Genomic DNA, 15,040 nt, shown 5'->3' on the forward strand with positions numbered 1-15,040 from the left:
GGCAAAATGTTAAAAAGAATACTTGCGGAAAGCTTTGCAGACTAATTTATTATTTTTAAATGGTTTCATTAGTCACAGACATGAGCATATTATTTACACTTGAATAAACTTGCCCTTTTCAAATTGAGAAGGGAATTAAATTCAAAAGTCTCTACTATATAAAACAAAAATTTCCTTTTAGCAAAAGTTATTTTTATCCATCTAGAGATTATATGCAGTTTGTCTGTTTCCTAATTTGGAATTCAGGTAATTCAGTGATAATAATAATGATAATAATAATGCATCTTACATTTACTAAGTTGAAGCAGATGGAAATAGAAAATCCAGGCTGCTATTCAGCATATAATCACTATGCAAATATTCCAACAGCTTGTATGATTTTTCAAACCATTATCTCAAGAGCAACAAACCATTATATTGAAAAGTTGAGAAAGACAGTACAGTAAAAAGATGTTATGCATGTAGAATTTGGGACCATTTATAGCCAATGCAACAATGATTAAAATAAATCCACTGTTTTTAAAGGATACGAGTAAGAAAAGAGAGGCTCAGAAATTATATTTGGCAACATTTTCCAAACAAGATTTGTATGTGTGTGTGTGTGTGAGAGTGTGTGTGTGTGTTGCACACAGTGTACTCTCTGACCCCTTCCTCATCATTTGAACATATTGAATCTTACCTATCTTAAAAATAATGTCTCAACCCCATATCTCTCTGCTGCCTCCCTTTCTCTGTCTTCCCAATTATACCCACATTTCTTGGACAAAAGGTTAAAAGGCACCTTCAATTCCTCACCTATCTCATTCTTCAGTAGCTATTGCTAGTACTTGTCATCAATGAGGAAGTACACTAATTAAAAAGGGAATGCAAGTTAAACTAACAGAAAGCAGAGGAAGGTGCATTTTAAGTAGACACCAATGGCAGAAGTAAACATGGAGTGTACATAGGACAAAGAGAGGGGTAGTTAATGTTGAGAGACATGGAAGGCCAGGGGTCTATAGCGGTATATTGGAACCAGGCCACACAGGTCCCATAAGCCAGGTTAGGCATTTTTGTCTTATTCCCTAAAGCAGTAAAAAGCTCTGTTTATATGTTTTAAGGAACTGAGGAGCATGATCAGATTTGCCTTCTGAAACAACTTTGTCCACATCATGAAGAAAGACTACTTGGCAGGCAGGGGGATGTAGCCTTTACCATTGCTCTGAAACGGTCCTTGCCTAGGGAACTGGCTAACTTCTCTTTATGGAATCCAATGGAAGCATTTCACTCTAAACCTTATTGGAAGGCAATGCTTGTCTTCCTCTTGATTCTTTTCTAGGACCACTTCCACTGTCATTCTACTCACTCCCTCAAAGATTTCTCTTATCTCGTAGCTTCATCTTCCCTGGATGTGCTGATGACTATGAAATATACATCCCAGAGAAAATGTCCTTCTTGGGCACTTCAAATACAGTATGTTCAAAATTGAAGCACACACTTCTTCCTCAACGTCAGTGTTTTTTGGAGTTGCCTATCTGTGAATGACTTCACTGTTCACATAAAGCAGGATTATTCTTGAAACTGCTCTCATCCCACATACGTAATTCACGTACTCCAGTCCATGGTTCTCTCTCAAAGTCTCCCACTTCCCTCATCTCCATTGTAAGTAGCTGCATTAGTCCCCCAATCACCTTTTCAGTTAACATAATCAGATAGCACACTATCCTCTTCTATTGCCCCTTTGGAAACTGTTCTGCAAGTAGTGGCCACAGGGATCCACGTAAAGCAAGGAGAGTCTTTAGCTCTTCTCTGTTTAAGGCATTAGATGACTTCCACTGCCATAGAGCCCAAGCTCCTTAACCCCTCTGGAGGGCCCTTCCTGCCATCTTCAGGCACATCCTCGTCCTGCATAATCTGCACTTCATTTATACTGAAATGAATGAGTTTATGTCCCCAGATATATGGTGTTCTTTCACATCTTCAGACTTTGACATAAACTATTCTCATTGTTTATCACAGTCTTCCAAAACTTCCCTCTGAGACTGTTAAACTCAATTTTCAGGTCTCAGTATAGACATCATTCCCACTCCTGCCCTTAGGGAGGTTTTCCTAACGCTTGAAATCTTGATTTGCCTCCCTGTGATATTTGTTTATTCACTTATATTTATCCTCCAGAAGCCTTAAGCCACAATGCTATGAAGCCTATGTGTATATTATTCAGCATTCTATCAGCTCTGCTTTTCATAAATACCTAGCACATATAGGTGCATAATAAATATTTATTCAATTAATAAATAATTGGCATTATTATCATTTTCTGATTTAAGAGAAAATTATGTTACAATAAAATTTTAAAATATTGATTTATCATCATTTCTAGGTACTGAGCCAAGCAAATAATAAATGTCCAGTAAATGTTTATTAAATTGAAAATGTTTGCAAATTTAAAAACAGCAAAATACTGTTAATTTTTCTTACTAAAAAAGTTATGATACATGTTATATGTCTTTTCTTCTATGAATCATAACTTACTTTATAAACTTTAAATTCCTCTTAGTTGGGGCTGGCCCCGTGGCCGAGTGGTTAAGTTCACGCGCTCCGCTGCAGGCGGCCCAGTGTTTCCTTGGTTCGAATCCTCGGCGCGGACATGGCACTGCTCATCAAACCACGCTGAGGCAGCGTGCCACATGCCGCAAGTAGAAGGACCCACAACAAGGAATATACAACTATGTACTGGGGGGCTTTGGGGAGAAAAAGGAAAAAAATAAAATCTTTAAAAATAAATAAATAAATAAAAATTCCTCTTAGTTACTATAACTTCTTCATGAAGTGACAGAACAAAACATGGATTCAAGAATTAAGCTCACAAAGTGTATCGAATGGTTTCTATATTCAGAGACTTGGATAGACAATGTAAGGATTAAAAATAATGCCTGAAACCAATCACGAACTTCAAAGAATAGTGAGCTGAGAAGGAAATTCATATTTACATAGTAGACAGTTAACCTAATCTACTGACTGTAAGATTATTTAGAAATCTTTGAAATATGAAGATGTTGTGCAAATCTTTTTTGACCAGAATCAACTATAAATTGTATTATCAAAAGGATTTTTATGCTAGTCTTTTTTGTACTGAGTTTATTGGCAAATAAATATTTATGTAACCATATGAACAAGTCTGTATTTCCACCTTACTTATTAAATAGCTCTTGAATTTGTCTCAACCCCACCCTCACCTTCTCTATTTCCACTTCCTTTCACTGCATTGTTTCAAATGCCCTTCTCTTCTTAAATTTAGTTCAGGGATCATCTCTCCCAGAAACCATCCTTAAAAACTTAAAATTCCCCATTCAAGTTAAGTCTCCTCTGTTGTCTTCTGTGCCTCTGCTATATGCTTTTCTAGTTCTTTCTACATAGCTCGAACATATTATGGGTTGCATTATACTGAATTCATATTTTTGTGTACATCTCTAACTAGAATATTATCACTATGAGTTCTGGTTTATGTCTTATTACTATCTGCGTTTAGTGTGTACAATGCAGTGAGGGTTTGATGGATGTTGAAAGAAAGAAGGAAGGAAGGGTGAAAGGAAAGAACAAATTTAGTGGGCTTTTCTTTTCAATAGAAGTGACCCTTAACTTAAGCTTTTATAGAGGCAATGTACTGATAGCCATGCAAAGGCAAAATGAATTTCTGTCATTTCCAGAGCCCATAATACAATCGGGATGAATTTTATTATTTCTCAGTTTATGGGTTTTTCTTTGTTTGATTTTAGATATGTTTCAGAACTCACTAGTTAACTAAACCTAAACCTCAAAGGAGGTTTGGAATCTTCAAAGCAGAATTCATCCAAGCAAATCCTTGAAGTAAGATCATTGTACTGCCACACATATTCTAACTCATTTGGGAGGTAAATGCTAAAAATCATAATGTAATTGACCTCTAGGCAATGGAATAAAGTAGCATTTACTATAATATAAAGTTTCTTTTACTATTTACTTTAAAATTAAATTGATTTAATACCAAATGGAAAACTGCTTCTCATTTTTAAATTGAAGAAAGGAGTAAAGAATATGAACTAAAAGCATACAAAACTTTAACTTATTTTAACATAATTGTGTATTTTATATACTTAGGTCTCTGAGGCCTGAAATATTTGTTTAGTCAAAGCAATGACAAAATATCCAAATTCTCAATAGTTGAATAGCTAGATCAAAAAGAAATAATAATTATAGCTAACATTTATTGAAGTGTATTATGTGCTAGGTACAGATCTAAGAATTCCACAGAGTTACATACAAAACTATAACATCAAAAAACTCTATTATGGGGCCAGCTTGGGGCCATAGCAGTTAAGTTCACACGCTCTGCTTCAGCGGCTGGAGGTCACTGGTTCAGATCCCGGGTGCGGACGTACTACACCGCTTATCAAGCCATGCCATGGCAGGTGTCCCACATATAAAGTAGTGGAAGATGGGCACGAATGTTAGCTCAGGGCCAGTCTTCCTCAGCAAAAAGAGGAGGATTGGCAGCAGATGTTAGCTGAGGGCTAATCTTCCTCAAAAAAAAAAAAACCCAAAACACTCAATTATATAGATAAGAAAGCTAAAAACAGACTCAAGTGACTTGTCTATAGTTACAAAGCTGGTAAGTGGCCATGCTGAGATTCAAATCCAAGCCTCTCAACTCTTTAGCTGTGAGATCTTTCTTTTTTGAGGAAGATTAGCCCTGAGCTAACTACTGCCAATCCTTCTCTTTTTGCTGAGGAAGCCTGGCCTGAGCTAACATCCATGCCCATCTTCCTTTACTTTATATGTGGGACACCTCCCACAGCATGGTGTGCCAAGTGGTGCCATGTCTGCACCCGGGATCCGAACCTGCTAACCTCGGGCCCCTGAAGTGGAACATGTGCACTTATCCCCTGCACCACCAGGCCGGCCCCAAGCTGTAAGATTTTAATTGCTAGACTCTTCTACTTAGACTATTGTACACATAGTGCAGTAAGAAAACAAATGGCTCATGAAATTATGCTAAGGTAGTAAACCTATTAAAGGGCTGTGGTGCTAACATACTTTCTTTATATACTTAAGTGATCATTGAATTTCTATTAACCCAGGTTTTTATGTGGCAAAATCAACTTCACAACCTGTGAAGGAAGGTGAGTCTGCAAGGGCCTATCTATAAAGCCATGCTTTTATTACACATACATATAAGTAGTGTTCATAAGCAACCGAGAAATGGATTTATGCAAGGGCAAGGAAAAGAAAACTCAGTGGGCCTTGGAATTTTCATTGAAGAAACTGGAGGAGAAGAAACCATAAACTTTGGGCAATGTGTCAATGATAAGAGTACAGACTACAGACATTCTCAGTCACAGAATTTGCAAATACCATAGAAGCCACAGAGTAGAAAAGGATTAGCATTGTTTATTGAAAATGCAATAACACAAAAGCAGCAGGAGAGGTCATCACAATTAAGCAGCCGTATCAGAAAACATACATCCTCCTTTCCTTAAATGTTCTCGCGAGAGAGCTGAGACAAATGCTCTGTGAATTCTCTGGGAAGGACCAAGGAAGAATTAAAATATGTCAAAAGACATCATACTATAACAAATAGAATGTAAGTAATATTAACAAATTATAATAAATGTCAACTAATAATAATTTGAGAGATAATTAAAACACACATAGACATAAAAACACTTTCAGAAAGGCTAATAAAGTTCTTGAGTTACACATAAATATATGGCACAGAAATATAACTGAATTATTTAGAAATTAATTCTTTCTTTGATAATGGACAGGATTAGGTAAAAAAATCAGAATTTTAAAATAGTAACTATGCATTATTGCTCAGAGATACAAGAGAAAGTAAATGAAAAGTTGAAATTAAATGGGTTTGGATGGCTAGTTCACGCAGCTGAAACTCCTAACTATGGTCACAAAGCAGAGATGATCATGATAGCCCCTTCGGCTTTTGAACAGACTATTTAACCAGCAGCCCTTGAACCTGGATGGAGGGTAGGGATTTTCAAATATTCAGACTGTGGGTTACATTCTAGTGTTTGGAGACAATCTTGGTGCAAAAACACATCGTTCTTGCAACCTTGCAGTAATTCCCATTGATACTATCTTCCAAATCTCATCAATGTGTTCTGTCCTTCTGTTCCCACTATCCTAATTAAGTCTTTTATTACTGAGCTCCTAAATTACTAGCTCTTCTCTTTCCAGTTACTACATTGTTGCCAGAGTGATTATTCTAAAAATCCTTTAATGTTTTTACATTGCCCTCAGTACAAATTCTAACTCCATAGATATGCTAATATTCTCTATTAAATACAAATTTCAAAAAACTAAATTTCCCTAGTCTTTGATCCACAAATAGAAAATTTATCATGTGGTCATAAGATAGATCCATCTCCAACTGTCCATGAAAGAGAGACCATATGTTGACATGTAGATAATTTGTAGAGATGAAGTAAAAAGAAAAAGAAAAAAACAATCATTACAAAAAATGCCTGAAATGGATGTTATCTCCCTTTTTCTACTCCCTTGGTTTCTCATTCTGCAGACCATAACTTACAGATGCCTGTCTGACATTTCATTTGGACATCCAATGAAACTCAAACTTATTTTAAATGGAACTCAGTATGTTTTCTTTTCTCAAATCATTTTCTTCTTCCACTTTCTAAATTAGTAATTTTCATTAAATTTTACTTAGGTTCTCAAACTAAAAAGCCTTAGGGACAAACCTGATACCTATTTTTACCGGAGTTCTTCCCTTACTCTCTTTTCAGCTATGAGGCCAGCATCACCTCTTACCTGGATTATTGCAATAGCTTCTAAATGGTCTATTTGTCATTAGTCTTACTAGGTTAGGGTAACGCTACTTGCTATTGCATATAAATTCTAAAATCTTCAGGCCTTAACAAAATAGAAGTTGACTTTTTGCTCACCTAAAGTTCAGTTTGCTCATGTAAAGTCCAGTGAGATGTGGTGGTATGTGTGTGTCCTTTGTTTCATGTACTCATTCCGTAACCTAGGATGACAAAGTTGCTTCCATCTTCAAAGCATCTTTGAAGGTTGTCCTGGACATTGACCTAAGGCCAGCAGGTAGGAGAAGAAGGCATATGAGAGATTATATAGGAAGTTTCGAAATATAGTCCTTAACTAGTCAGCTCCTTTCTAACAAAAACTCTGCACTCTTGAGATGAGCACAAAGCCTTGGGCCTTGCCATCTCTGCCACGTAAGTTCTATCCAAACTATTCTCTGTTTTGCAAGTAGTGATTTTTATAAAGCATGAATCTGATTGTGCCAATTCTCTGTTTAAAGGCCTTATATGACTTCCATTGCCCTCGTAGAAAACTAGAACCTCCTATACGTATAATTTATTGCCAAGCCGGAACATTTCGGGAGTTAAAGATGGTGCCATTAAGTAATTATGTTGGGATAAAAGGTGCTGTTAACAATTATGCTAGTATTGTTCTGGGCAAACCAAGGCAACATATGGTCATCCTTCTTATAAGATGTTTTAGAATCCACTGCCTACTTGCCTCTTCCAGCATCCAAGCCATACTGTACCAATTTAATACATGTACTAGCCAAACAGAACTATTTACTTTCTCAAAATGTATTGCCCTCTTTCTTACTTTGAAGCTTCTAGTACTTCTCTATCTTCTTCCTATAACCAATTCTTAATCATCTTTCAGGTCCTTGTGTATCCCTTTCTTCAGCAAATCCTTTTTTTCCTACTGAAGGCACTCTACCCTTCTTTGGTTCCTTATCATAACACTAATTAAACTGCATTATAGCCAACAATTTATATGCACTCTATCTCCCACATTGGACTCCTTGAACACAAACTATGATAGTCACCATTTGATCCTCAGCTCCCAGGAAAGGAACTAGCATAGAATAAACATTTGATAAATATTTGTTGAGTCAATAAACAAATCTGTTTTTTTCTTTTGCTGAGGAAGATTACCCCTGAGCTAACATCTGGTGCCAACCTTCCTCTTTTTGTATGTGAGCCACCACTCCAGCATGGCCACTGAGAGACCAGTGGTGTAGGTCCGTGCCCAGGAACTGATCGCAGGCTGCCAAAGCAGAGCATGCTGAACTTAACCACTAGGTCACAGGGGCTTGTCAAAGAACAAACCTATTTTTTCTTGTCATGTTTATTTCCACAATATCTTTTGTATTTCTTCATGATCAGATGGTATAATAAGAATTGTGTTTACTTAATAAGATTTTTATAAGAATTAATGGATGTGGTACAGTATACAAAAGATGCTTAGTGTATTACTTGACACAAAGACAGTATCAATAAATCTTAGCAATTATCATTCCCCACACTCATATCAAATACATAATGTGATCTCCCTGTAAATTTTTTCCTCATCACTTTCAGTCAAAACTGTTTTCCCTCCCATTTTTATGCTCCCATATTGGATAATTTTCTCATCATTAGATTTGTCCTATAAGTAGTTGTGAAGAATTCTGTCTTCCCCAGGAGGTTGTGAGTCCCTTGATAACAGGGTCATGTCTTATTCATTGCAGTTATCCAGTAATTGGCACAACATGGATGCTGAGTAAAACATCTATAGAATGTCTTATATTTAAAGAAAGTTTAAATCTGAAGTAATATGATTTTGAGAGTTCTGCAAGAAAGAGTTGATAATGACTTTTTTCTGCAACTCTTGGTAAATAGTTCGTATTTACTTTGGAACAAAGAGATTTTTTATATTTGTTTGTTCACTTGTTTTCAATGGTAGAAAAACCTTAAAGTATTCTAAAATAAAAGAATACTTGTATACTGGGTTGACATACTCTAGAAAGACTATTCCCTCAGTTTCTAATGCAGCTATCCATATGCCTCCATACTGTTTCCTCTTCCAATAAGTCAGATGATAGTAGATTTTTAGGAATCTACAAGGACTTTAAAAAACACCAGTTCAAATTCTCTCATTTCACATATGAGAAATCAAAAATCCCGAGAAGTTAAGCAACTTTGAAATTCTAATACGCATTAAAGGATCTGGGGAAATGTAATCACTAACTATTTATCCAAATAGTTAATGTCTTCAAAAGTATCAGTAATTTAGATGAAATTGTCAATTCGATATATTCTAGATGCAGTGGGAGCTTAATTGAATGTCTGCTTGAATTATATTCAATTATATTGATGTTTCACTAACATGTGTTGCAATGCACATAACAAAATTTCCCCCAAACTTGAACTTTTTTCATGTTGTTAAAAGACTCCAGTTTATTTATCTTTAATTTAAAGTTAGAGTTTAGAACTACTGCTCATGACTGCACATTGATTTCACTTGCATTAAGGAAATCCGATTACCTTGAATCATTTATATATATTTGTAAATCACAAATGATGCTTTCTTTTGATGTTTGGGACTAATTATTTCCATGAATTCAAATGTCAGCAATGAAAAACAAGTTGTGAAATGGAACAAACAAGTGGTTCCAGAAAATATTTTACAATTGCCTGCATAATCCATTGTGTCCTTCATAATTTAATGCCATTTGAAAGTGTGTACCGATACAGATGGCAACGTAGTGAGTTTTGGCATTATGTACTAGATAATATAATTTTGTTTTGCTTCATTTTATGTCAGAGAACTGTATCTGAATAGACACATAAATACAAACCTAAATGCATGATAATATCTAACTTATTTATCTTTTAGGTTTGGCAGTCTACCATAGTATTTATGTATAAAGGGCTTAACACAATGCTGGATACATAGTGTGTCCTCATGAAATAATAATTATTTTTTTCTTCACCAATAGAAAGCAAGCTTTATTGATGTTGTTTAATAGTATAGTTTATGAAAGAAAAGCTGAAAATTGACTACTCTAATTCTCATTACATTATTTCCCCAAAAAATGATACATGAGTGAAGAAAAAGCATTCTATCCATTATGGGGAATATGAGAAACTAAAATTTTTTTTTGAAATTAGATGGAGAAAATTATTTCCTAATGGTTTACTATAATTTTAAAAACTTTTTAAGAATAATGAGTTGGGGCGTGTAAAAGTCTCTACTGATATTTTTATCAAATAAGGCTCAAATGAACTCTCTTATACATTCAGCTAGTGGCTACAGGAGCTAGAGATAGAATGCCTGTTGTGAAGTTTGCAAACTAGCTGAACAATAAAATAATGCACATGAAATAACAATGAAAGTGAAAATAAATTGTTACATTAATTGTTCTAATGGTATTGCCAATTAATAAAAGACAAAGAAGATACTAGTGCAGACTGGCTTTTTAACTGTCAGCCAGCACTCGCCTGTAAAAACAGAGGGATGTGGCCAGTTCTCACTTGGTGCCAATTCAAACTGGCTAGAAAAAGAGATACCACTCAAAATGGGTGGGGAAAAGGTAGCAGAAGTGATGGAACCAGACTTGTTCTTTGGTGGCTTGCTTCCCTTTCTAGAATTTAAAAAGCATAGCACCGTCTTGTGAGAGAATATCTTAATTTAGTTTGAACCATGAGACAAAGAGTGAGGCACTAGTGAGAAGTACAATTTCTTATGTGATATAAATACCTTGCTTAGTTAATTGAAGCTTTCATGCTTTTTTTACACACAATTCCTCAAAGCATCTTTTGCAACAAGACGGGTGGTTAAAAATTTGCTGGTGTCTTTGTAATTGTAAGGACTTTACTGAGTCTGTAGATATTATGAGCAGATTAATTTGAGGTTGTACCCCGAGATTAAGGCAAATAATTTCTCATAGAAAAAGCCAGAAATTAGTGCAGTGAGTATTAACCCTCTTTTGAATTGTATTTGTTATTGGGTAAGTAAGGAAAGAAAGAAAGAAAAATGGAAAGCAGGAACATTTCAATGCATTTATTATCCCATTACACTTTTGAAATAATATAATCATTTTAGTATTGAAATAATAATTTCAAATACTTTATAATATCCAAATATATGTGTATATATAGATATAGATACTTGGATATAGATATGTATAGATACAGACATGATTTAGACGTAAGTGACAAATAAATAGATAAATATTATTTTGGATAAAAAGATTTAAAAATAGCTTTATATGGGGCATTATCCCTGAAATAGGTATCTACATAGATTACTTGTGAAATCAATGTGGTCTATGATTACCATCTAGTGGCAATGTCCTTAAATTGCAAATACTCAGTGCCAACAGAGAATCTAGGGCGCTTGGTGCATTCAACCCATTTTCTTGATGCAAATATCATACATATTAACTATTATATAACATCATCAACCACATACACATACCCTGTAAAAACTTTTTCATAAAAACTCATTGTTTCTACATGAAAGCAATTTGAATATGGCCAATTGGAAAAGATTTTAATTAGGTTTGAGAGATAGCAAAATCAAAATCAGGCCAAGAGGAAAACAACACTGTATGTATAAGTCGAATTAAATTACAAATAATAGGGCGTACACACAGAAAAAGTCCTATGCAGAGTTTGGCAATGTAGTTTGACAGTATTAACATTTGTAAGCTTGACTAGGTGTGAAATAGGCAAAGGTGGTCTTGAGATTTGAAGTTCAGATTAAATAGCATTAACTGGTGATCAAGAATAAGGCTAATATTTTTTTAAATGATATAGTAAGAATACAAAAATGTAAATATGAAGTTATGTAAGGTATATTCTTATGGGAGAAGATCAGTTGGGAATTGTTTGCAATAATTTATTGGAATATGAGCGCTTGTATCTTTGTGGGTTATTGGGGAAATGCAAAGAAAGGGAAGAATCTGTGTAGGCTTTGTCAGGAAAAAGGTAAATGTACTTGACAAATTTGGTGGAGGAGATAAAGAAAATGAAGCCATCTCTAAGGTTTTGAGTGTGAAGAACTAAGAAATAATGGTGGTGATTTTAAAAGTATTAAAGAAATTCAGAATAATTATTATAGACTCTTGTTACAGGATATCGATCTCATAAACGGATAGAATTCTAAGTAATTTTTCTACATTATGTCATTTAATCCTCCCAACTATTCCTCCATTTTTAAACTGAGCTGGGGGGAGGGGGGTCATGTCCAAATATGTTACATCATTTTCCCAAGAACGTACAGCTAATTTGTGGCATCATTGACATTTGACCCACAAACCCATGTGATTCTAAAAAGTCCATGCTCTTTTCTCTCCTTTATGAAACTTTTTTAGTTGTTTAGCACTTTGACTTTTTAAAAAAATTAAGCTAATGTGAAGAAAATATTCATCTCTCTATTAAAAATCATATAAGACTTTATATAATCAGAGTTTGGAAATTGTGAAGTTTACTGGGTTGTTTTCTATATAAAGTAAGAGACATTTGTTCTGAAATATAAACCTAAAAAGAATCAAAATAAAATAATATAGAAAATGTATACTTAGATGTGATAATCCTTTTTTAAAAAAATTACACCATGGTAATAACTGAAGGATGCTTTGCTAAAGCGTGCAGTGCATGGCGAAGATGAGAGCCTTGGTCTATGATTAAACCATCAGTGCTACCACATTCATCCAACCTACCTGATGCTCAAGGGAGGGGCAGATGGCAGGCGGCAGGCAGAGCTTCCGCAGTGCCTCGCATGGTTCACATGTGTGGCTGTTTCTGGTTGTTCATGCTTTTTGGTTGGTAGCGGTCTTTTTTTGTTATTATTATTACTTATTTTGGAGTTCAGATAGATAAACTCCAAAAAAGATTTTAATCGTCTCAGCTATTCTATACTATTAATAATTATATTAATATATTAATAATTACTAAGGATAAAATTATTATCCTCTCATTTTAAAAATTGTCTTAGTTGGGACAATAAGTTATATTATCACCTTAAACCAGGGGTTCTTAGAGACCTGATCGTCTGGTAAAACTTACGGACCCTTTTTAGAATAACGTTTTAAAATGTATAAAATGAAATACATAAAATTACAAAGGGAAGCAAACATATTAAAATAGTTATCAAAATATTTTTAAACATCAAATTTGATGTAGTAATTATTGTGCTCTTTTTATTAACATTAAATACCAAGTTATAGTGGTGAGTTTAAGATCTCCTGTAATTTAGAGAAGAGGTGATCAAACATTTCAACATAGCTGTATCAGTTGTAATATGAGATAAAAGTAATTGCAGTTTCTGTTGTTGAAGAAGTCCCGGGTCTCACTAATTCTGTAGTTTATGGCCTGCGTTCATTCTAGAAGGAAATGCTAATTTTGAGTTCTCTAAAAAATTAAGATCTATTTTTTCCTAACCCAAAAATTACACATCCAACTAGTTAAGAACTCTAAGATATGCTACATTGTTGGCTGTTATGCCGTCTCCTACACTAGAATTTGAGCTCTTTAAGCTCACAAATTATATTCATTCTCATATGTTTGGTAGCAAATATAAAGTGTCGCACATTAGACATATTCAATAAATGCATAAATTAATCAATCAAAAAAACTGAGGATGTGCACAATTAATCAGGAAAGATTACGTAATAGTAGACACAGAATAGAAAAATTTCCAGATCAAGGCTTTAGCTAGTGATGTGAGACACAACAATATGTAAACAAAGGTGAATTTTATATAAACTGAGACTTGTGCTAGAGCCCACTTTATCGGGACACTTATGGCCTTTTGGTGTCCTGGGTGACTTAAAAAATGGCAGGGGCTCACCTGCCACAGAGTGGCTCACAGAGTGACATCTTGATAATCCACAGTGAGACTGAGGATATTGAAGCTAGGTCAGAGGATGTCCTGACAAAGGGAAAACTCTCATCCTTTGTTCTTCTCTCTTCCTACTTCCAGTCCCACTCCCAAATTCAGAAGTATATTCTGAAGGGTTTAGGCAATGTTATCAGAGAATTACTCTGCCTCTGTGATATTTGTTCTTTACTTGGGCGTCTTCGTTCTAGAGACCTCCTCACATCTTCTCCTTAGGAGCTCTCAGCAGCTCTACATCTTACTGCACTTTCACCCCCACCAACTCTACCATAGATGGATTAAAATAAGATAGGTAAAAAAAAGAATTTTCTGTTACCTGTATACATATGTAGGGCTACAGCTGGTGTTTACAGAGCAAAAGAAAAAAGAAGGGCATCTGGAAATTCATCATAGAAAGAGAAAAAATTGAACTTAATTTCCAATGAGAGAATCTTTAAGCATCCTTTGCTGTTCTAGCTGTCTCAACAGAAGTACATTTCAGACAAGCCCCTTTAAATACTGTAGCCCCACACAAGGATGGTTGTAAATACCTTCAGATTGTCAATAATGATGATCCGAGACAAAACTGTTCAAACGATGCGGGTGCAGGAAGATAATGGGAGACTACAGAACATAATGACAGGGGGACATGGTGAGCAAAAGACAAGAACAGGTGCTCCCCAAAATGCTCAAGGTATTTAACAATAAAGTATATTCTCTTATAATGAATGTTCTCAGCAGTCCTTGATGAGTAGACATACATATTTTCTTTACAATTGTATCTGTAATTTATATTGACACTGTTAATACCAGTAAGATAAGCTATTTCAGATAGTGATAGGTGATAGAAAGAAGATAAGACAGAGCGATATGATGGATTGTGACAGAGGAAAGCTATGTGGGTAAGATTGAGGGTATGTAGGCATTTTTGATTAAGTGACATTTGAAGTGAGATCTGAACCATGAGAAAGAGCCAGTCACATGAACAGTTGGGAAAGGAACATTCCAGGCAGAAGAAATAGCAGTTGCAAAGATTCCTGAAACTGGGAGAAGCTTTGTTTGTTTGTGAAACAGAATGCATGTCAGAGCCAAGGAAATATGTTTTAATAAGTGGGACACTCTTACAAAGTTAGGTCATAGAGATGGGCAAAGCCAAATCACATGGGGACTCCGAAGCTTTGGTAAACACTATGAATTTCATTCTAAGTGTAATGAATTAATTCACTAAGTGGCTTTAAGTAAAAAGTGATTGATTTGAGTTATGTTTTGACAAGCCTACTTTGGATGTTTGTGAAGAATGGATTATAGAAGGACAAATAAGAAGACAGAGGAACCAGGGAAGGATAATTTTGTCATTGTCAGGAGA

The 15,040-nt window shown here is 35.0% G+C and overlaps 1 protein-coding gene across 1 annotated transcript in view; it reads left to right on the forward strand.

Moving 5' to 3' along the window:
* The window catches only part of GALNTL6 (polypeptide N-acetylgalactosaminyltransferase like 6), a 1,100,859-nt gene that overhangs the window by 327,651 nt on the left and 758,168 nt on the right, over positions 1–15,040 (forward strand). The window lies entirely within an intron of this gene.

The sequence above is a fragment of the Equus quagga genome, chromosome 3 (assembly GCF_021613505.1).
Source record: "Equus quagga isolate Etosha38 chromosome 3, UCLA_HA_Equagga_1.0, whole genome shotgun sequence".
Taxonomy (NCBI): Eukaryota; Metazoa; Chordata; class Mammalia; order Perissodactyla; family Equidae; genus Equus; species Equus quagga.